This window comes from Engraulis encrasicolus, unplaced genomic scaffold (assembly GCF_034702125.1).
Source record: "Engraulis encrasicolus isolate BLACKSEA-1 unplaced genomic scaffold, IST_EnEncr_1.0 scaffold_114_np1212, whole genome shotgun sequence".
Lineage (NCBI taxonomy): Eukaryota > Metazoa > Chordata > Actinopteri > Clupeiformes > Engraulidae > Engraulis > Engraulis encrasicolus.
In genome coordinates, this window is record NW_026944625.1 from 75,746 (window position 1) to 98,090 (window position 22,345).

Here is a 22,345-nt window from a genome sequence, read left to right on the forward strand (position 1 = left end):
CATGTGATGACCCGAGCACGTAGCCTTGATGGTACATACGTCTTCCCTGGAGGGCAGGTGTTTGGAGCTGGCTCTCTCCTGGTTTCGCGCTGGATGTCGGCGTCCAGATCCCAGACGACAGGGGCCAGGATGGAGGACTCGGGAATGATGGGATGGACCTCTGGAGTGATGTCATCAGGATCATGGCTCCGGGACAGGGCGTCAGCCTTGGTATTCTTCGACCCCGGACGGTAAGTAATGGAGAAGTGAAACCGGGAGAAGAATAGTGTCCATCTTGCCTGCCGTGGGTTCAACCTCTTTGCAGCTCTGATGTATTCCAGGTTGCGGTGGTCTGTCAGCACCAGAAACGGCTGTTGGGCCCCCTCTAGCCAATGTCTCCATTCCTCCATCGCCAACTTGACCGCCAGCAACTCTCTATTGCCCACGTCGTAATTCCTCTCTGCTGGGGTCAGTTTTCGGGAGAAGAAAGCACATGGGTGCAGCTTAGGCGGCTCTCCGAGCCGTTGGGACAGCACGGCTCCTACCCCTGTGTCTGAGGCGTCCACCTCCAGGATGAACTGTTTCCCAGGGTCCGGAAGTTTCAGAATGGGGGCCGTGGTGAAACGTTTTTTCAGCTCCTGGAGCGCTTGGTGAGCCTCAGGTGTCCAATGCAGTGTACGTGGCTTGCCATGGAGGAGTGCAGAGAGAGGGGCGGCAATGGAGCTGAAGCCACGGATGAAGCGGCGGTAAAAGTTGGCGAAGCCTAGGAAGCGCTGCAGCTGCTTCACCGTTTGGGGAACCGCCCAGTCAGTCACTGCCTTGATCTTGTCCCGTTCCATTTGCACTCCCTCTGGCCCGATGATGTAGCCAAGGAACGATATGGAGGTCTGGTGGAAGACGCATTTTTCTGCCTTGGCATAGAGCTGGTGTTCGGCCAGGCGAGACAGCACCTGGCGGACATGAGAGACATGCTGGGCAAGGGTGGACGAATGGATTAAAATATCGTCGATGTAAGTAATTACACTTTTCCCCAGCAAATCCCGGAAGATGTCGTTCATGAACGCCTGAAACACTGATGGGGCATTGGCGAGCCCGTATGGCATCACAAGGTACTCGAAGTGGCCCACCGAGGTGCTGAATGCGGTCTTCCACTCATCGCCTTCCCTGATTCTGACCAGGTTGTAGGCGCTGCGTAGGTCCAGTTTCGTGAAGTACCGGGATCCACGGAGCTGCTCGATAGCACTGGGTACCAGCGGGAGTGGGTACCGATACTTCACTGTCCTCTCGTTCAGGCCACGGTAATCTATGCAGGGGCGCAGACCACCATCCTTCTTCTCCACAAAGAAGAATCCGGCAGAGGCTGGAGAGGTAGATGGGCGGATGTACCCCTGCTGTAGGGCCTCCTGAATGTACTCTTCCATGGCACGCGTCTCAGGGAGAGAGAGAGGATAGACACCGCTACGAGGGGGTGAGGCACCCGGCAACAGGTCAATAGCGCAGTCCCACGGCCGATGTGGAGGGAGGCATGTGGCTTGGGCCTTGCTGAAGACAATGCCCAGGTCTTCGTAATCTTCTGGGATCTTGGAGGTAAGTATTGCCTCTGGACTCTCGATCGAGGTAGAAGCACATGACATGGAAGGGGCATGGTCAAGGCATCGGGTAGACCAAGTGACGATCTCTCTCTCCTTCCAGTTGAATTCAGGGTTGTGAAGAGCCAGCCAGGGGAACCCAAGGATCAAGTGGTGATGTGCGGAGGGGAGAACAAGGAGTTGGAGCTGCTCTGTGTGGTGACGAGGGGCCACAAGCTGCACTGGGACCGTCTGGTGGGTGATGGATCCATCGCCAATGGGCCTTCCATCCAGGGCATGCACAGAGATGGGTACATCGAGACGTTGCGTGCGGATGTTCAGCCGACTGACCAGTGCCTGGGAGATGAAGTTTCCAGCTGCGCCCGAGTCGACCAGAGCTGAAACAGAGGAAGGGCAACCGCCAGTACACAATTCTACTGGAATATTGCAGACATTGACCGCAAAGGTAGATGGAGAGACACATACCTTTGAACGGTCTGCTGCTGGTTGCCGCCCTCTGGGGTTGCCAGGTTTGAATGGGCAGGTGAGTAACTGGTGATCCCCTTCTCCACAGTATAGGCAGCGCCCTTCGCGCATTCGGAGTCGGCGCTCTGCTGGGGTTAGACGAGTAGAACCAAGCTGCATCGGTTCTGGATCAGGCACGGCAACCGGATCGGAAGTGGTCACAAGTGAACTTTGGCGTCCGTAGAGCAGGTTGTCCAAGCGGATGGCGAGCGTGATGAGGGCATCGAGTGAGAGGGCGTCATCCCTGCAGGCCAACTCAGTTTGTAGTTCGGTTCTCAACCCCCGGCGGAAGACGGTGATCAACGCTGAATCATTCCAGCCACTCTCTGCAGCCAAAGTGCGGAAGCTGAGGGCATAGTCTGCTGCAGGGCGTGACCCCTGTCGTAGCCGGAGGAGCTGCTCACCCTTCTCTCTTCCCTCCCGGGGCTGGTCGAAAACCGCTCGGAAAGCGGACAGGAACTTTTCGTAAGTGGACACTGCTTCTCCGCCCTGCTCCCACACTGCTGTTGCCCATTGCAGTGCCCGTCCTTTCAGCCTGGAGATAATGGTGGCTATCTTCACTGAATCTGTGAGTGTTGGGCGGTAGGCAAAGTACAGGGAGCATTGCAGCAGGAACCCTTTACTGGCCGTCGGGGAGCCATCATACGGATCAGGCAGACGTACCGGGCCATCATGATGAGGGCAGCGCGCCGTGTTGGTGGCTTCTGCTGGGGTTGGTTGAACCACTTGTGCTGGCGCTGGAGTGGGCATCTGTTGCTTGAGGTGGTCCACAATTTCTTGAACAGAGGTTCCCAGTCGGGCCAATTCCTGACGATTTTCATTCACCACGGCGCGGAGGTCTAGCACTGGCACAGGAGCTGGTCTGGACGATGGTACCGGAGCTGTAGTCCCTGCAGAGGTGTTAGCAAGGGGTTGGTTGGTCGCTGGGTCCATAGTTTGGTGGATTGTTCTGTGACAAATGAAGAGGCAGGACCCAAGTGCGACTCCGGTGCACTTCAGTGACTTTACTTCAAAAAACCAGAGAACAAACAAAACTGCACCACGAGGGGTGAAACAGAAAATACACACAGTAGACAGCTAAATAGGACTGTGGAAGAAATAAGCTTGCACACACAGAGTCCAACAGAAATGCTGCAACAATCCACGAACAAAGAAGGAAGTGAGAGTCTTTAAAGTCTCTGGTACAGGTGTGGGTGATTGGTGAATGGTGCTGATGAGGTGCTGATTGAAGGTACTTGGCCAGTGATTAGTTGCTTGTTGACCAATTAGTACTCTGGCGACATTGATCTTTGAGAAGGAGGTTCGCAGGATGTTACACCATTGGCGGCTGGCGTGGGGGTCGGCTGCTGTTCTGGGATGGTGTGCCGAGCTGGGCAAACTCAAGTGTCGCTGGTGGCGTGTCTCCACTTTGTGTCCTTTGTGGTTGACTGCTTGCGTGCCGCTTCGAGAGAACCAGAGGAGGAGTTGGTGCCTTCGACTACACTGATGCAGTGTCACTAGAGAAGGGGGGCATCACTGTTCTTTTCCCAACCTTTTTGTTTTGTTTTGTCCTATTGTGTGAGTGATTCATCCTGTGCAACCTTTTCACTTTGTAACGTCCGAGACGAAGGGGCTTGTGTAAGTTTCACTCTAACATCCGAGACGAAGGGGCTCGTGTAAGTTTCTACTTAGTAACCGCCAAGACGGAGCTTGTGTATATGATTAGGGTATGAACACTGAAGTATTACTGGGAGACGTATCTTAAATCTCAGACTCCTTTTGGAACCTATACTTGCTGTAGGGGGAGACCAAAGACGTGTGTCTAACAGGCTTGTGTGTGTGTGTGGTGGCCATTACCAATTTTGCCCTTTTGGCAGTTTGTTTTCTTCTGTACAATTTGCTTTACTAATTTTGTTTGCTGTGCAATTTTTGTTATTTGGTCTACCCCTCGTGCAATTGCCAATTGTCATTAGCACTTTTGCATAACTAGCACATTTGCACAATTTTGTATCTTGATATGACTTGCCTATAAATACTGTAAAGGTTCATATTCTATATTTTTTATATTTGACTGAGCCCGTGAGGCATACTTTACATACAGAGATTCATTACAATAAGAAAGAAGAGATTCATTACGAAAAGCAAGAAAATAAAAAGAACTCTGAATTGTATGACAGTTGTATCTCTTGTTATTCACTAACCTGTTGCGGGGAAAGTCGAATCAAGTGTTTGATGGTTGGGTTCTCTCACCCTAACAAATGAGAGTGGCGTAGTCACTAAACAACTAAAAATCTTGAAAAAATTACGGTAAAGAGATAACGCAGGCCACATTTGGCGTAGTCGGCAGGATAACTAAGTGGATACAGCTGTCTACAATTGTTAGTGGTGGGTTTTGTATGCATTTGGTTTTGTTTTGTTTTGTTGGGAAAAGAACAGTGATTACCCCCAGCCAGCGGAGGGCCCCACCGACGAGATCACCGGCAGGGGTGCTGGCATAGCCGACGGCCAAGCTGCGAGAGAAGCATGGAAGGACTGTCTGAGTTGAGGGAGATGGCAGCGCATCAGCAAGGGCAGCTGGATGTGCTGTCAAGGTGGCTGGGCATTTCCCAGCAACCTCAACCTCAACCGGAGTCGCATGAGGCTAGCTTCACGTGGGGGAGCCAGCATCTGGGGCACCCGGTGAGAGACCGTGATGGGCAACGGGCCTCTGTGGGTGCGCAGCGGCAGCCCTCGCCGACAGCCCACTCAGGGGGCAATGGGCAACGGGCCTCTGTGGGTGCGCAGCGGCAGCCTTCGCCGACAGCCCACTCAGGGGGCAATGGGCAGGCCTCCAACCGCAGACTGTCATGTAGTGGACTGGAGAGTAACCGTCCAAGAAGAACGTCCATGTCCATCCAGCCTGGCGTGACTCCATCCTGGATCATTATGCAGTGTCTGTGTATGATTATGTGCATGTGTACTTTGTTGATGGTTAATGTGCTGGGGGGCTTCTAGTGTGCGTGTGGTTGCGCTCGTTGGATGCGCATGCGATGCGCATGCGCGCGCTTGTGTGTGTGTGTGTGTGTGTGTGTGTGTGTGTGTGTGTGTGTGTGTGCGTGCGTGCGCGCTTGTTGGGTGTGTGTGTGTGTGTGCGTGCGTGCGTGCTTGTTGGGTGTGTGCGGGGATGTGTGCGAGTGCGGAGTGTCACCGGGACGGTGACCTTTTAAAGTGGGGGTGTATGTAACCGGTGGTTATCCTGAACCTTTATTTTGAAGGGGTAACGACGCTCCCCTTTTCCTTCCGGTGTGTAGCATATATCATTGCGGTGGTAACTAGCTAGCAAAGACGCTATGTTTTTGATGCTGCAGAGTGTAGCGTGGGTACACCGCTCTCTCTGTCCCTCCGTTTGTGGTTGAGCCATCGTACAGGAAAGCCCTGTCCATCGGCGGCTGGCGTGGGGTCGGCTGCTGTTCTGGGATGGTGTGCCAAGCTGAGAAAACTCAAGTGTCGCTGGTGGCGTGTCTCCACTTTGTGTCCTTTGTGGTTGACTGCTTGCGTGCCGCTTCGAGAGAACCAGAGGAGGAGTTGGTGCCTTCGACTACACTGATGCAGTGTCACTAGAGAAGGGGGGCATCACTGTTCTTTTCCCAACCTTTTTGTTTTGTTTTGTCCTATTGTGTGAGTGATTCATCCTGTGCAACCTTTTCACTTTGTAACGTCCGAGACGAAGGGGCTTGTGTAAGTTTCACTCTAACATCCGAGACGAAGGGGCTCGTGTAAGTTTCTACTTAGTAACCGCCAAGACGGAGCTTGTGTATATGATTAGGGTATGAACACTGAAGTATTACTGGGAGACGTATCTTAAATCTCAGACTCCTTTTGGAACCTATACTTGCTGTAGGGGGAGACCAAAGACGTGTGTCTAACAGGCTTGTGTGTGTGTGGTGGCCATTACCAATTTTGCCCTTTTGGCAGTTTGTGTTCTTTTGTACAATTGGCTTTACTAATTTTGTTTGCTGTGCAATTTTTGTCATTTGGTCTACCCCTCGTGCAATTGCCAATTGTCATTAGCACTTTTGCATAACTAGCACATTTGCACAATTTTGTATCTTGATATGACTTGCCTATAAATACTGTAAAGGTTCATATTCTATATTTTTATATTTGACTGAGCCCGTGAGGCATACTTCATGTACAGAGATTCATTACGATAAGAAAGAAGAGATTCATTACGAAAAAAAAAGAAAATAAAAAGAACTCTGAATTGTATGACAGTTGTATCCCTTGTTATTCACTAACCTGTTGCGGGGAAAGTCGAATCAAGTGTTTGATGGTTGGGTTCTCTCACCCTAACAAATGAGAGTGGCGTAGTCACTAAACATTAACAATATTACAAATATTACGGTTAAGAGTTAACGCAGGCCACACAAGGAAATAATAACAATCATAAGGCATAAATAGTATAAAACAAGAAATTAAAATAAAGGAAAGGGAGAAGAAAGGAGTTGGAAGACAGGCTTCGGGCCTGTGTGTGTGTGTGTGTGTGTGTGTGTGTGTGTGTGTGTGTGTGTGTGTGTGTGTGTGTGTGTGTGTGTGTGTGTGTGTGTGTGTGTGTCTGTGTGGTTGAGTAGTCTAGCACTATCTACAGAAATTTCAGACAATGGGAAGCTACTGATTAGAAGGTAGTTTCTTAGCAAAGGCCTAATGGCCGATATAGGCAGGGTCCCAAATGGTCCACAACAATGTCTGGGGTTTCTGTAGTCAATGCATGCAATTCTGAATGGAAGACAGAGAGAGGGAGAGAGAGAGAAATGGAGAGAGAGAACAAATAACCAATGGGAGAGGCCCGTATTGTCTACTATGTGGCTGTGTTGTACAACAATAGCATCAGCTCGGCTAGGTTAGCGTTAGCATTAGAACCATGAACAATGAGAGTAGCTAGTGGCTATGTAGCAAATAAACTATATGGTTTCAGGCACTCAAAAGTCTGGTAGTGGACGTGCAAGTTATATGAAGGTCCTGTAATTAACACTAACAATCTCCACGTCACGTCACGTCACGTCACGTCACGAAATGGGTCCGAAAAAGTCGGGGAAAGAGTTTGTTGCTGATGAGGAATTTGTTACAGTTAATGTACTCACGGAAATGCTTGAACAGCAGAAATCCTTTTTTAAAGAGATGATGGATCTGCAGGAAAAGAACTTTAAATCCTTCCTGCAACTGATCATGGAAACGACTAACAAGCGCGTCGATAACCTGGTGAAAGAGTTCACTGAGTACAAACAGAGCCTGGACTACACGCAAACACAGGTGGATAACCAAAAAAAGATAAACGACGACATCACCGCAATGTGTAAAGACGCACGCAAAGACATTAACACTGTTTGTGAATCTGCACTATCACTCGATGGCAAGGTGGATTATCTCGAGGCCCAGTCTAAGAGGAATAACCTTATCATTGATGGCATACCGGAGTCCAAACGGGAGAGCTGGCAGGACACGGAGAACAAGGTCCGCCAGGTTTTATCTGAAAAGTTGGGAATAAATATGGACGCAGTGGAGGTGGAACGAGCCCATCGAATGGGCGAAACGACAGATGGAGGCCGACACAGGTCGATCATTGTCAAGTTCTTCAGGTGGAAGGACAAGGAGGATGTGATGGCGAGGGCGAATAAGCTACGGGGATCTAACATCTATCTTAATGAGGACTACTCCGAGGCGGTGAGGCTAAGAAGAAAGGAACTCATCCCAATCATGAAGGCGGAAAGAGCAAAGGGCAATATTGCTTACATTCGCTACGATAAACTTATTGTCCACCCTCCCAACCAAAAGCTGGGCGGAGTTGCGAATGTTGCAATCGCTCCACAGAGGTCTGAAGGAGTCGTGGGGGAGACACCAGCAGAGAACACCGGTCCGTAAGTCGCTGGCACGCACGCACAAACTGTGAACTGCGGTATTTTCCTTTTTTTCTTAATTGACTACTCACTATGTCGCGATCAACACTTCCCAAGAAAGGGCTAAAAATAGCTCATCTAAACATATGCAGTTTAAGAAATAAGGTGCAAGAGATTGAGAACATTTTAACAGCTGACTGTATTCATATCCTTGCCATCTCGGAAACTCACCTTGATCAGACATTCAATGATGCCACAGTGGACATACCAGGCTATAGGATTCACAGAAAGGACAGAGATATGCATGGGGGTGGTGTGGCAATATACATTCAAAGCCACATTCCTGTTCGACTCAGACTGGATCTCATGTCATGTGATGTAGAAATGTTATGGTTACAGGTTCACTTGCCCCACCTAAAACCTGTACTGGTGGGATGCTGCTACAGACCACCAAGCTCCAGCAGCCAGTATCTTGACAAACTGTGTGATATGGTTGAAAGAGCATGTGATGAAAATCGAGAAATTTACATACTGGGAGACCTGAATATTAATTTTATGGTACCAAGTTGTCCTCTGAAAAAGAAAATTGACAATACCATCAGTGTATGCAATCTTGTTCAGGTTGTTAAGCAACCAACTAGAGTGTTCATAAATAAGATCGGTTGTACATCAGCCACATGTATTGATCACATTTACACTAACTGTATTGAGCTATGTTCAAAAGCGATATCAGTTCCTGTTGGTTTTAGTGACCATAACTTGGTGGCCATCTCCAGAAAGGCAAAAGTCCCAAAAGCTGGACCAAAAATTGTGTACAAAAGATCATATAGAGGCTTCAGTTGTGACTCATATGTTAATGAGGTCAATAATATTTGCTGGTCTAGTGTCAGTAAGCAGTGTGACCCGGATACCGCACTGGATGCTTTCACAGAACTGTTGGTTCCAGTTATGAATAAACATGCACCTATCAGGAAGGTGACAGTCAGAGCTACTAGATGTCCCTGGATTGATGATGAACTAAAACAATGCATGTCAGAGAGAAAGGAGGCAAAAGAAACAGCAAATAAGTCAGGCTGTATGTCTGACTGGCAAGTCTATTCTAAGTTAAGAAACTACACCACTAAACTGAACAGGAAGAAGAAGAAACTATATTATGAATCAAGATTAAATGACATAAAACATGATGGGAAGAAACTGTGGAGTACCCTAAATGACATCATGGGAAGAAATAGTAGCCCAACTCCATCCTTCATTGAAGTGGAAGGCTCTTTTATAACTAAGCCTGCTGAGATTGCAAATTATTTTAACGATTACTTCATGAATAAAGTCTGTAAACTTAGACAAGAAATGTCATCACCCAATGATGAGTCATTGTATTCATGTATACAAAACAAAATAATGCATGACAAGAACTGCAACTTTGAATTCTGTGAAGTAACGGTGGAAGAAGTGAAAAAACTGCTAATGTCTATTCATAATGAGAAGCCACCAGGCATTGATAACCTGGATGGAAAATTATTGAAGATTGTTGCAGATCACATTGCCATCCCTGTATCCCACATTTTTAATCAAAGCCTTAATAGCAACAGGTTCCCTCAAGTCTGGAAAGAGGCAAAGGTAATCCCTCTACCTAAGAATCCTCGTGCTGCATTTACTGGCTCAAACAGCCGTCCCATCAGCCTGTTACCAGTTCTAAGCAAATTGTTAGAGAAAATTGTATTTAATCAGATACAATCCTACTTTGCACTGAACAATTTAACTAGTAATTACCAACACGCCTACAGAGAAGGACATTCAACTTCTACAGCACTCACACAAATGACAGACGATTGGCAAACTGACATCGACCAACATAACATGATAGGAGCAGTACTAGGCCTATTAGATTTTAGTGCTGCCTTCGATGTCATCGACCACAGCATATTACTGAATAAACTCAGGTGTTATGGCTTTGCAACATCGGCTATAGCTTGGATAGAAAGTTATCTAACCAAGAGAATGCAGAAAGTTTTTTTTAATGGATGTCTCTCAAATGCACAGCAAATGCAATGCGGAATTCCGCAAGGTTCATCATTGGGGCCTCTGCTATTCTCAATCTTTACAAATGACCTCCCACAGGTCTGTAAGAGTGCCTGTGTGTGTATGTATGCTGATGATTCTACACTGTACAAATCTGCACAAACAATGGAAGAAATCACCTTGGTCCTCAACAAAGAGCTGCAGTTGGTGTATGAATGGATAACTAATAACAAAATGGTACTTAACATATCAAAAACCAAGAGTATTGTTTTTGGGACTAAATACTCATTAAGATCCAAACCCCAGCTGAACCTGTCACTGAACAATGTGGCGGTGGAGCAGGTGCAAGAAATCAAGCTTCTAGGGGTAACCCTAGACAGTATTTTATCATGGTCAGAACACATTGATCTCCTTGTGCAAAAAATGGGTAGGAACATATCAGTAGTCAGAAGATGTTCTCCTTTTTTAACACCTCAGTTGACTAAACAGGTCTTGCAGACCCTGGTACTGTCCCACCTCGACTACTGCTCAGTGGTCTGGTCAGGCACAACAAAGACAAATCTTCAGAAGCTTCAAAGGGTGCAAAACAGAGCAGCCAGGCTTGCCCTTAAATGCACACAGAGAGCTAATACAGATGTCCTACATAACCAACTATCTTGGCTTAAAGTTGACAAAAGATTAAAAGTGTCCCTTCTGTCCTTTATTAAACATATTAATACATTCAGCAAACCTGACAGTTTGTTTGAACGTCTTACTCTAAGCTCCACTCTGCACACATACCCCACAAGACATGCCAATAATGGTAACTACACAATACCAACTATAAAAACAAACTCAAAACAACGCACTGTTTTATGTAGAGCTATGGTGGAATGGAACTCCCTCCCAGAACATATTTTAAAAACCCAAAGTAAAGTTAGTTTTAAAAAGCAAATAAAGCAGCATTTTATGGTCAACTGTACATAATCCTTTAGGATGTAATCTTGGTCAAATTTCAAGTTTTGTTGACTATTTTGTGTGTTAGGGGTTTCTCATTTATGAACTGTTTTTTTTTGTTGTTTGTTTTTTTGTCATTTAGTTATTAATTGTTGTCTGTCTCTATTTTATATTTTTGTCTGTTTCAGTGTATGATCAAGAAAAGATGTCTTTCTTTTCTTCTTTTATATATACGTAGTCCTGTTTTTGTCTGTTTTAGTGTGTGTTTCCCCAAGAAAAGAAGTTTATCTTTTCTTTGTTTTATATGTTGTTTTGTATGTTGACGTCTTGTTTGTGATGTTTTCTGTGTGGACCCCAGGAAGAGTAGCTGATATGTTTATCAGCTAATGGGGATCCTAATAAAATATCAAAATATCAAAACAATTCCGAGTTGAAAAAGGGAGAAAAATAATCCATCATTTAGTGATATCCTCCGTCAAAAAGCAGTCCCCAAAATTGAGCAGCCTGCAATTTTGCTCGTAGCTCCCCGCTGATAGTTTGTGCGATGCTCTGCATATTCCTTGTCCCCCCTTCACATGAATGATAAGCAATCCCAACATCAACTCCTAGCCGCTTCAGCAAAGGAATATCCTCTGCAAATAAAGACATGGGACGTGCATGTTTGGCTTTATGGAAAGCAAGAAGAAAAATATTAAAAACAGCCTTTGTTCCTCAGTAAGCTTATCTTGCCATCTGCTAAGTGGACGACTTGCTACTGTATGTCTTCTCGGCTAGCTTGTTTATTAGTATTGGCTTGCGTATGTTCCTTGCTCTTTTCGTGTCTGCTAAATGACAGCTGGTTGAAATTCTTCGACCCTTTATGAAACGCACCTGTCTTGTCTGCTAGCTGTGGATGGGCACGGCAAATTGTGCACCACATTTCAGTCCGCTCATCGTTAGCCCCAAGCCAGGGAACGCCTTGCAGTCACTTCTCAGAAAAAAAGCATTTTCTTCGGCTTTGGCTCCAGTTGCTGTATCTTAGTTGGGGGCGAAACTCCAAAGAAGCTGCTTACTGTTGTCTGTTTCTTTTTAGACATGTTTGACTGTAATTACCAACATTTACACCAATATACGCTGCTGGCAACCAGAGGTGGAACGTAACTAAGTATTTGTTACTGTACTTAAGCAGTTTTTTCTGGAATTTGAACTTGAGTAAAAGTAAAAATGCAGACTTTAACTCAGTTACATTTTTTGACAATTACTTGTACTTTCTACTCCTCACATTTCTAGAATTTGTTACTAGTTACATTTATCCTAGATTTTCCTGTTGTGTTTCGTGGATATTTGAGTAGCCTCAACTGCGGGTAGGGAGGCGGGACCAAGCCCCTCTTCCAAACGGACACCCAGACAGAAAAGATACTTTAAAAAACATTAACTGGACTCCAAAGTCATGTTCAAATAGAACCGAAAACCGTAGCAGAAACTGTTTCCTATTGGATCAAGTAGGCAGACATGGAGAAAGACAGCCATTGCGCGAGTAGGCCTACTTGTACTTTTGTACTCAAAAAGTACATTTAAAAGTTAGTACTTAGGACTTTTACTTAAGTACATTTTTTGTATACAACTTTTACTTTCAGTTGAGTAATTTTTTCACAGGAAACTTTTACTTTTACTTAAGTACACAACTTAAGTACTTCTTCCACCTCTGCTGGCAACATGAACAGCCACGTGAAATATTTCAAGAGGGATAGCTCTCGTTCTAGTCAGTATGACCCCAAGTTTTAATTTTTTTCAATAGGCTTTTGGGTCTGTAATCCACAGTGAAAGCTCTGACAGGAGAATAGGCCTAATTTTCCCAGCCATAGACTCTTTATGTGCATTTCAATCATTATTTTCAGCACTTTCCTTTGGATATTGCAAGGTGTCCAACTTTATTTTCATTTGTTTTAGTTTAGTCAACCTTTGTAAACATGTATGTAAGGAAATAGGACAGAATAGTGCTGAAAGTAGTTAATCTTTCATGAATATCACCTTATAGTACAATGTAATAATGCATGAAAACTAGTCATTTTGAAAATTGTCGGCCATATTGAATTCTGAGCAAAAATTGGTGTGGCCCCATGTTTTAATTCCTTCCAATAGGCTTTCTGGTCAGTAATCCACAGAGAAAAGTGCGGTAGGACGAAAGGCCTAATTTTCCCAGCTGATGACCTGTCTGTATGCTTACAAAACCTTCCACCAACGCAGTATGTGCTTTCGTCCTGAAGTAGGCTACAGTACCTATCTGCCTTTCCATGATAAATAATAACACTTCAGTCGTGTCAAGTGTTTTGCCGGATTTAAAGCAATAAATTTGGCAAAATGAGGCAATAGACTGGAGCTCGCTCAGCAAATTATTTCTAGCGCGAGAGACAGTGGCTACTGTTCTACACGCAAAGCTAGGATGGACATGCAGGAATCCCTGTCATTTGCTTGCTTTCTTAAAACTTTTAGTACGTTCCTGGCATTTTTAAGCCCATATAAAAGTAGGCTAATCTACAATCAAATGGCTACACATTCTGACGGACTGATGGACGGAAATCCCAAACTTTATGGTGATTATCCTCCCTCATTAACAAACAGCTGTTAAAGTAGCCAGACGCCACGCTATTCTGCATGACTGTTTGGTTAACTTTGCCTGAAAGCTAAAACAAATGAAATGACAGCTTACCTCCGTTTTGTAAAGTTAAGGCATTGTATCTAGCCTAGCCTACTAACTTTGCACATTGATGAACATGAAAGCATGGTGAACAGGCTGAAGGTAGTGACAAATTAGAAGCGGAGTAGCCTAGTTCTAGCTGCAAGAAAGGGCAAGCGCTCCGCTCAACTGTTGCAACGTTGCAATAGAATGTCTGCTACAAACTCAAATTGTGGTGTTTCGCAGCGCATGTGCTGAATGCAGATGCATAATAATTAAAATAATGCAGGAGTCCCTAAATCTTATTTCATGTTGCTATCATTGGAAAAAGAAGGCAATCCGCACACTTCAGGTCTATTTTTGTGCAAAGAAGCTTTACTTGACTTGCAAGCTTTCGGTCCTTAGACCTTCATCAGGCAGAGTGCATACAAACAGTGCTTGTGGTTAATATACATCATTACTGGCACCTGTGGTGCAGCACTCTGAGTCAGTGAAGCATTCTGGGAAATGTAGTGAAAGACAAACATGAAACATAAACAGAGAAAACAAGAACAAGTCCATGCTTTGCAGACATAAGGCATTAGCCATCATGTTTCATCGACAGGAAATTATGCCAAAGATAACTTTTTTGGATATATACTCTAAATGCATTGCAACCATCAGGTCTAAACGAGGATTTTGACATGAGTGTGTTTATATAATTAAGAAATATGGATTTAATTCTGAACTGTTTGTGCTCTGATTTATGATGGCTAATGCCTGATGTTTCATGTTTGTCTTTCACTACATTTCCCAGAATGCTTCACTGACTCAGAGTGCTGCACCACAGGTGCCAGTAATGATGTATATTAACCACAAGCACTGTTTGTATGCACTCTGCCTGATGAAGGTCTAAGGACCGAAAGCTTGCAAGTCAAGTAAAGCTTCTTTGCACAAAAATAGACCTGAAGTGTGCGGATTGTCTTCTTTTTATACAGAAATATCTATTGCATCCTGCATCTTCTAAACAGATGAGCGGTTGCCTATCAAAACTTATGTTGCTATCATTGGAAAACGTTTCTAAAAATATGACATTTCAGAAGAGGTGAAAATATATGAAAGTCAAATTTTAATATGAACACTGAGGGTGGGGCAACAGGAGCGCAGCTCCGTCTGCCTGTCCCTCCGAGGTGAGGAGGCGGAGCTGCGCTCCGGAGGGCTCCGCCCCAATTTCAACTGTGTGTGTGAGTGAGTGAGTCTGTCTGTCTGTCTGTCTGTCTGTCTGTCTGTCTGTCTGTCTGTCTGTCTGTGTGTGTGTGTTTGTGTGTGTGCGAGGTTGTTTTAAAGTATTTCTTGATCTAAGTCCGGTATGTGTGTCTGCATGTGTCCAAAATGTCCAGTGTCCTGCTTTCTCTGTCTCTTATTCTCTGACCCCCCAGGCTCAATAACTGCAGTATAACTGAAGAGGGCTGTGCTGCCCTGACTTCAGCTCTGGCATCAAACCCATCACACCTGACAATTCTGGGGCTGCGTAAAAATGAACTAGGAGACTCTGGAGTGAAGCAGCTATCTCCTCTACTCAAGATGCCAGACTGTAAACTACAGGAACTGTGGTAAGTAAAGAGACAAAGAGTGTATGATGCATCAGAATAAACACTGTTATAGTCATCATGGAAACACTAGAAATTCTTTTACAGTTGTGTCAAGTCAAGTCAGTTTATTGTCAGGAAATACATACTAGGAAATTGAAATTACGTTTCTCTCTCTGCCATGAAAGACATAGACATTCACAGGACTGGCATTTACAGACTGACATCAAAGTGCAAGACAGGACAAGTAACAGTGATGGACCATAACAGTAAAGTGATAAAGTGATAAGAATACTGAGCAGCATTTGTAACATTGGTAAGTGATAGTGATGGACCAGTGATAAGCCAGTAACAATACGTGATTACAGTAATAAATACAATTAACATTTAACATCTAACATATAGGGGAAGGAATAGCAGACATAATAATGATGATGATAATAATACAGTTTTTGCCTACTGCTTAAACACACTATAGGCCGATGCTTAAACCAAAGTAGCATATTGTTAAGTTGTTGGTATTATAACTTAAACACATGTTGCATTGCTTTAAACAAAAGTCAAGCATTACTCTTTCATACCAGTTTTGTTGAGCACTTGCTCCTTTACACAACACACAGACTACAGCTGTCTCCACACAATTTAGGACACTTTGTTCAAAAGTAAAATCTCAGACAGTCATTGTGAAAACACATCTGTTAAAAAAACAAAACACACTGGATGTATGACAAGACTTAGACACAGACGATAAAACACATGCTTTCAAAATTAACCACTATTCTGCCAGTTACAAACTTGCATTCTTTATATTACATTGCACGTATTTTGTTTTGCATTTATTAGTTTTACTTTGATTGATTCTATGCTAAATTCACACCTTCCTACACTCAAAACAAAACGACAAATAGCACAATGATTCGGAAGAATATGGAGTAGCCTATGGCATTGATTGACTAACATACTGTAAAACCTAGCCTGATACATGTCACCAAGAGTAGCCTTTGTCTTCATCATGTAATGTGAACATGATAGTTTGTAGAAATAGTGTCATTTTCAGAACACAACCAAGCACTTGAGCAAACTGACTGAACATGATATAATTTTGATGACGTCATGTAGATGTCAGCTGCATATTGTGTCTGTGGAAATGTATTGTATTTCATGAAGAATACCTCATACCTCATACCCAAAAAAACAAAGTAGGCCTATATTGACTATGATTTCCATTACAGCATGTTGACATCAACCACATATTTATATCATATTTACTGTAGATGTTTGAAAATTTGTGAATATACCCCATACACAGACAAATGGTCCATAAGCTCACCTACACATTGTCGTGTTTAGAGTGATGTACTGTTTGACATATATATTTGCTTCAGCTTAATGTCCTGTACTGTAAGGTGCAGTTATGTAATGTACAGTATTGAATTTTGGGGTCTTGTGAAGATGTACATTCTGTGAGACTGAATGGACTTACAAAAAGAAAGACAACTGTTTTAATGTTGATCTAATTTGTTTTCTCATTTGGTGCTCATGCGTATCTTTTGACATGAAAGTGAGGTTTTGACAAAAGATTGTTTTATGGCAATGTTTAGATTTTGATAGCAGACTTTCATGTTGGCATATATGTGTAGGGTTTATCTACAAGTGTTGAGAGTAATTGGCTTGTGTGTAGAGTTTTGCCAATTTTTGCTAATTGTGTGCAAGCAGTAGGCAAAAACTGTAGTAATAATAACAATAATAATAATAATGAAATACAAAATGTCAAGGCTATGCTGTGCTACACTCCAGCATAGTCCATTGTGGTCCAGTGGTCATGTAGCAGCATTTTAGCAGCATAGTTGGAGGTGTAAGTCTCATAGTGCACACAGTTCTTGGTGTGGAGATCTGGGAGTGCAGGTAAGGTGCAGTCACATGGTTGTATGAATGTGTTGTGTTGTGTTGTGTTGTGTTGTGTTGTGTTGTGTTGTGTTGTGTTGTGTGCAGGGCCGTCGTTAGCCCTATTTTAGGGGGGCTTTAGCCCCCCCTATATTAATATTAAGCTAGATTTATGCTTAGGACGCATAGAATCTGCGTCCGTCCGTTTTCTGTCTATGCGAGTCCACGCCCCCCTCTCAGAGGCTCTGCGCCCGTCGTCGAGCGCCTCGAAAAAATTCTAACTATCCGTCGGACGGACGCGGAGTACGCAGACAAAACGGCGCTATGATTGGTCGTCTCGCTACTTCCTTGTTCTGTTCTTGTGGCAGCGCAATGCCAGTAGTTTGCGAGAGCAGAGCTGTATTCTGTTAGAAACTTTATTAATGCCTTGTGTGTAGATGTGTGTCAATACACGAAGCTACAAGCTAAGTAACAAACAATGCATCAGTTGAACACTCGTGGCACAATGCCTGCGGTTTTACTACCGTTCCTCCACCGAATGTAAACACACATGGGCAGAATCAACTGTCTTTACATGCTTGCATTTTCTGTTCGTGAAAACAGACTGGGTATGTCAAATAATGATACCAGTGCATTGCCTTTGCAATTTGTGTGAAAATACCTAGCTAACCGGGATAGAAAGCAACATTGCTTAATAATGACCGCAGTGCTTACAATGTGAAAGTAGTCTAATCGCGCAATTTCAAATGTGGCTCGCGACGAGACCTCGGACCTCGCAGAACTCGCAGATGCATGAATACAATGTTGGTTCGTGGCCACTCCCACGCGAGTTTTGACGAGCGCAGTTGCAGAAGTCTAATCTGACCTTTAGCCGCCACCCTTTAACGATTTTGAAAAAAAAAAAAGTGTTTTTTTTAAACATTTTCCAAAAACAAATGCAGTAAAGCACTGAACACGAACCACCAAGAAGGCAAGTTAATCTGAATACAAGTTCCTGTTTACTTATTAAAGGCGGAATTCTCCCGTCTCCACTTAAGTCGGTTTTACGCACACGCTTTTTACGTACTTTGATCCTACGCGTATTCTCCCCTCTGAAATATGACCACACCCCTCGCGCTTAACTCCGAAAAACAGCGCGTAGCCCAACATGGGCGTGATATATGCTAAATGGGGGGATGAGTGTTCCCCGACTTCATCAGTTGTGGTTTCAAAGAAAGGAGCATGGATTTTCAGATCAACCATGTGAAAACCTCAGCAGTCCATTGAGATCCAAAACTGAACTTTAACTTTGAATTTAGAAACACGTGCCAAAAGTCCTCATGCAAAAGCATCTCAAAATCTAACCTCAGCTCATTTTCACAAGCACACGGCGAGTAGTGGAGGTGAGATAATAAGATGGAAACGCAATGTGTACCTTTGGCGGGAACTCAGCTGAGCGTTTTGGTGCGCAACAGGTTAAATTGGAATATTAAACATGATGAAACGTTTGGTTAAAAATGGAGTTTGGTAGGGGTGGTACGGTTCACAAAATTCGCGGTTCGGTCCATATCACGGTATGAAGGTCACGGTTTTCGGTTCTGTACAGTTCTCGTTTTTTTGTGTTGTTGTATTTTTTATTCATAATAAATGGTGCACTGGGAATATTACACCATATTTATACAATTGCAATTATAAAGTGATGATGCGTAAGTTGAATTTTACCTTTTGCATATGTCTGAGAACTGCCTCTTGTGCTAACCTTAAGCGGTCGTCAGCTGATGTGCTGATGACATTAATATCATTGGAAATATGTGGATCTCAGCTGTCTGTCAGTATGACACTTACAGTACTTACATGCATGCTGAAGAACAAACAAGGAAATCGATCATCATGAAAAAACGGAGACTTTATATTTTGTCGCAGACATGGAAATTAATTGGGCATGCATGGGCATGCAACGCCAAGCCAGGATTTAAACACGCAGCTGATGCAAAAGACATGCTCTGATATGTAGTCCTACCTTCTTACATTTAGCTATAATGAGATTCAGGAAATATTTTGTCGTACAAAAACAGATAGGACAACCTGTAGCCTACCTCAGTAGGTCGTGGCTTTGTATTGTCGGGCATCAGTTCAGAAAGTTTAATAGGCTTCATCACATATGCATGAGTTCCAATAAAAACCCTTAACTTAACGTGGCTACAACATAGTAAAAAATGGTGAAGATTCTTTTTTCCTTGTCAATTTGCGCATGGTGCAACGAGGTGTTTTTGGTTTTGGTTACCGTACGTGGTCACAAGATGATGATCCTCAAACTGATTAATTAATTAATTGCTTTTGTTTGGAAGTTCTTCGATATGAGAACATGCCCTGGGCAGCTGGTCATATTTTGTCACAGTTAATATGTGGAACAGTGAATGGATTTCGATTTGGACTCACGCGACGGTAAGGAACATCAGCAAAGCATAGGCCTACCATGCTCAAAATGCCAAGCGAGCATCAAATGCAATATTACATTTTACCTCATAGTGGCGCTTGACCTTACTACAGCCCTTCGATGCGCGTAAAGGAAAAGGTGCGTAAGTGGACGGGAGAATACGCTTAGGATTGATTTACATGAGAAACACCCTGATTTTGGCCTGGCCCCACCCAAAGTGCGCAACTGGTCATATCCCGCGTAAGCCCCGCTTAATCACTGACTTGAGTCAGCTTGGAGGCGCTGTTGCGCGTTTTTTTTACTTACGCGGGTGGGAGAATTCCGCCCTTATTGTTTAATGCCACTTATATCCTACTGTACAGCAATAAAAGCAGGGTGCACAACAACATGTTATGTGTGTGGGGGGGGGGACAGGTAGAGGATTGTGCTTTGTGACTTACACCTTGAGAAAAGTGTAATTACTTACACGGATGAAATCTTCCGACCCAAAGTACCAATTTTCACTCACAACATCCGTGTAATAAATCCATTTGACATTGTCTTGAAATTATAGTTGAGTTTTAATATTTGTCTTAATAGTTTGAAAACACACATGAACTGATAAAAAAAGCTACTAATGGAGTAAAAATGACCAAACATCTGCCGGGGATGCATAGTTTTCCAAGTAAGGAACCTGTTTGAATGAATTGCTTCCTGACCACTGCTTCTCCTGGAGACGCGCAGTTAGTAACTCCTTAAAGTTCCTAGTCCTTATGTAAATTATGCTCTCTGCATTTTTATCTAATCATTTTAACTTCCGTACATAATATTCATCTGTTGAAACATTTTGAAATGTTTTGTTTAGCTTACATATAAGGAATGTTCATTAAAATGTATATTTAAAAAAAAAAATCACTGTAACTAGTGTTTATAAATCGGTATTGTGCTCTTAAAATAATTGTTCAAGAAGACGCTTTTGCACACCTCTGTAGGCGGGCAGGTGCGTAGGATATTATCCCAGTGGGGTTGTCATTCAAGTGTATAGAAATCCTGCACACTGTCCATTCCACCAACAAACTTTAATACAACATGAAGAAGGTTGGATGACCGAAACAATGTATTAAAGTTTGTTGGTGGAATGGACAGTGTGCTGGATTTCTTTGCTCTTAAAATAATGAATTCATAGACAAAACCTTAGCAGGTGAGCTGAAAAAATGTTGGCGCGCATTTTCTTCCTCTGGGGCTAAGCCCCCCCTGTCTCTCAAACATAGCGAAGGGCCTGGTTGTGTGTATATGTGTTTTGTGTTGTATATGTGTGTGTGTGTGTGTGTGTGTGTGTGTGTGTGTGTGTGTGTGTGTGTGTGTGTGTGTGTGTGTGTGTGTGTGTGTGTGTGTGTGTGTGTGTTAATGTGGTCTTTTCCTATTCAGTGACCATCATGTGTGGGGACCTTTTCCTATTCAGTGACCATCATGTGTGGGGACCTTTTCCTATTCAGTGACCCTCATGTTAACTCTTTGCTAAGGTGTAGAAGGGACTCCTCTGTAACATGGACACAAACACAGTGGGCCACAGACGACCTCTCAGTCTCCACTCCCTGGGCCAGAACCAGATGTTAACTCTTTGGCGTCGGAGGGACTCCCCTCACTGGAATGTGTACATCCACACAGTAGACCACTGCTTAGTCTGAATGGTGGTCCCTGGGACAGAACCAGTTGAAACCTCCTGGTCTAAGTAACAGAAGGTGCCAAAACAATGTCCTGCTGTCTCTGTCTCTCATTATTTACCCTTCTTTCTCCTCTTCTTTATCTCTCCCTCTCTCTCTCTATCTCTCTCCCCAGGCTTAATGACTGCAGTATTACAGAAGAGGGCTGTACTGCTCTGGCTTCAACGCTGATTTCAAACCCCTCACACCTGACATATCTGGATCTGGATAATAATAAATTTGGAGACTCTGGAGTGAAGCAGATCTCTACTCTGCTCAGGAATCCGGACTGTAAACTACAGAAACTGTGGTGAGCAATGACACCAAATAGTAGGGATGTCCCGATCCAATATCTGGATCGGATCGGCCGCCAATATAGGCAAAAAATGCGTATCGGGATCGGATCGACAAGCACGAAAAAATCCGATCCAGAATCCGATCCAGACTTTTTTTTTTTCCAGACTTTTTTCCGTGTTTTCCAGCTCACCCGCAATCCATTCCAGTTTTTACTGTGGTTGTTCTTAAACTCCGGTCCGCATTTTCCAGCACACCTTCAGCTCTCGTCAGCAGCACACCAGTGTTAATTTCGTCAACCATGACTATGACTAAAATATTTCGTCAATGCCCTTTTTTGATTTTCGTCATTTAGACTAAGACTAAGACTAAATTGGGAAGGCAATGACTAAAATATGACTAAGACTAAAATTGATTTTCGTCATTGTGACTAAAACTAAGACTAAATTTTAAAAAGCTGAAGAAATTAACACTGGTGTTAAATTAAATAGAGAAAAAGAGCACCAGTGTGTGAAGAAGGTCTATTCTGCACAGTGTGATATATGTTAAAAAGAGAAGTAGTGTGCGGAGAAGGTTTATTCTTTACAGTCAATGGTATATGTTACAAAAGAGAATCAGTGTGTCGAGAAGTTCTATTATGTACAGTGTTGACTAAAATGACAAAAATTGACTAAGACTAAAATTGATTTCCGTCATTTAGACTAAAACTGAGACTAAATTGGGAAGGCAATGACTAAATATGACTAAGACTAAAATTGATTTTCGTCATTGTGACTACGACTAAATCAAAAAAAGCTGACAAAATTAACACTGCAGCACACACGTGGGAGCAACTGCCTCTGCTCTCATTCGCAGTGTTGCCAAGTCCGCTTATTATACGCGACTTTGGGCTTCTTTTTTTGAGCAGTCGCTTTTAATTTTGTAAAGTCGCGGGTTGCGGTTTTTTTGGGCTTGTTCTTTTCAGAG

At 43.7% G+C, this 22,345-nt stretch overlaps 1 pseudogene; it reads left to right on the top strand.

Moving 5' to 3' along the window:
• Positions 1 to 21,399, top strand: part of LOC134442103 (NACHT, LRR and PYD domains-containing protein 12-like) — a 48,516-nt pseudogene extending 27,117 nt beyond the window's left edge.
• Positions 21,400 to 22,345: the final 946 nt, after the last annotated feature.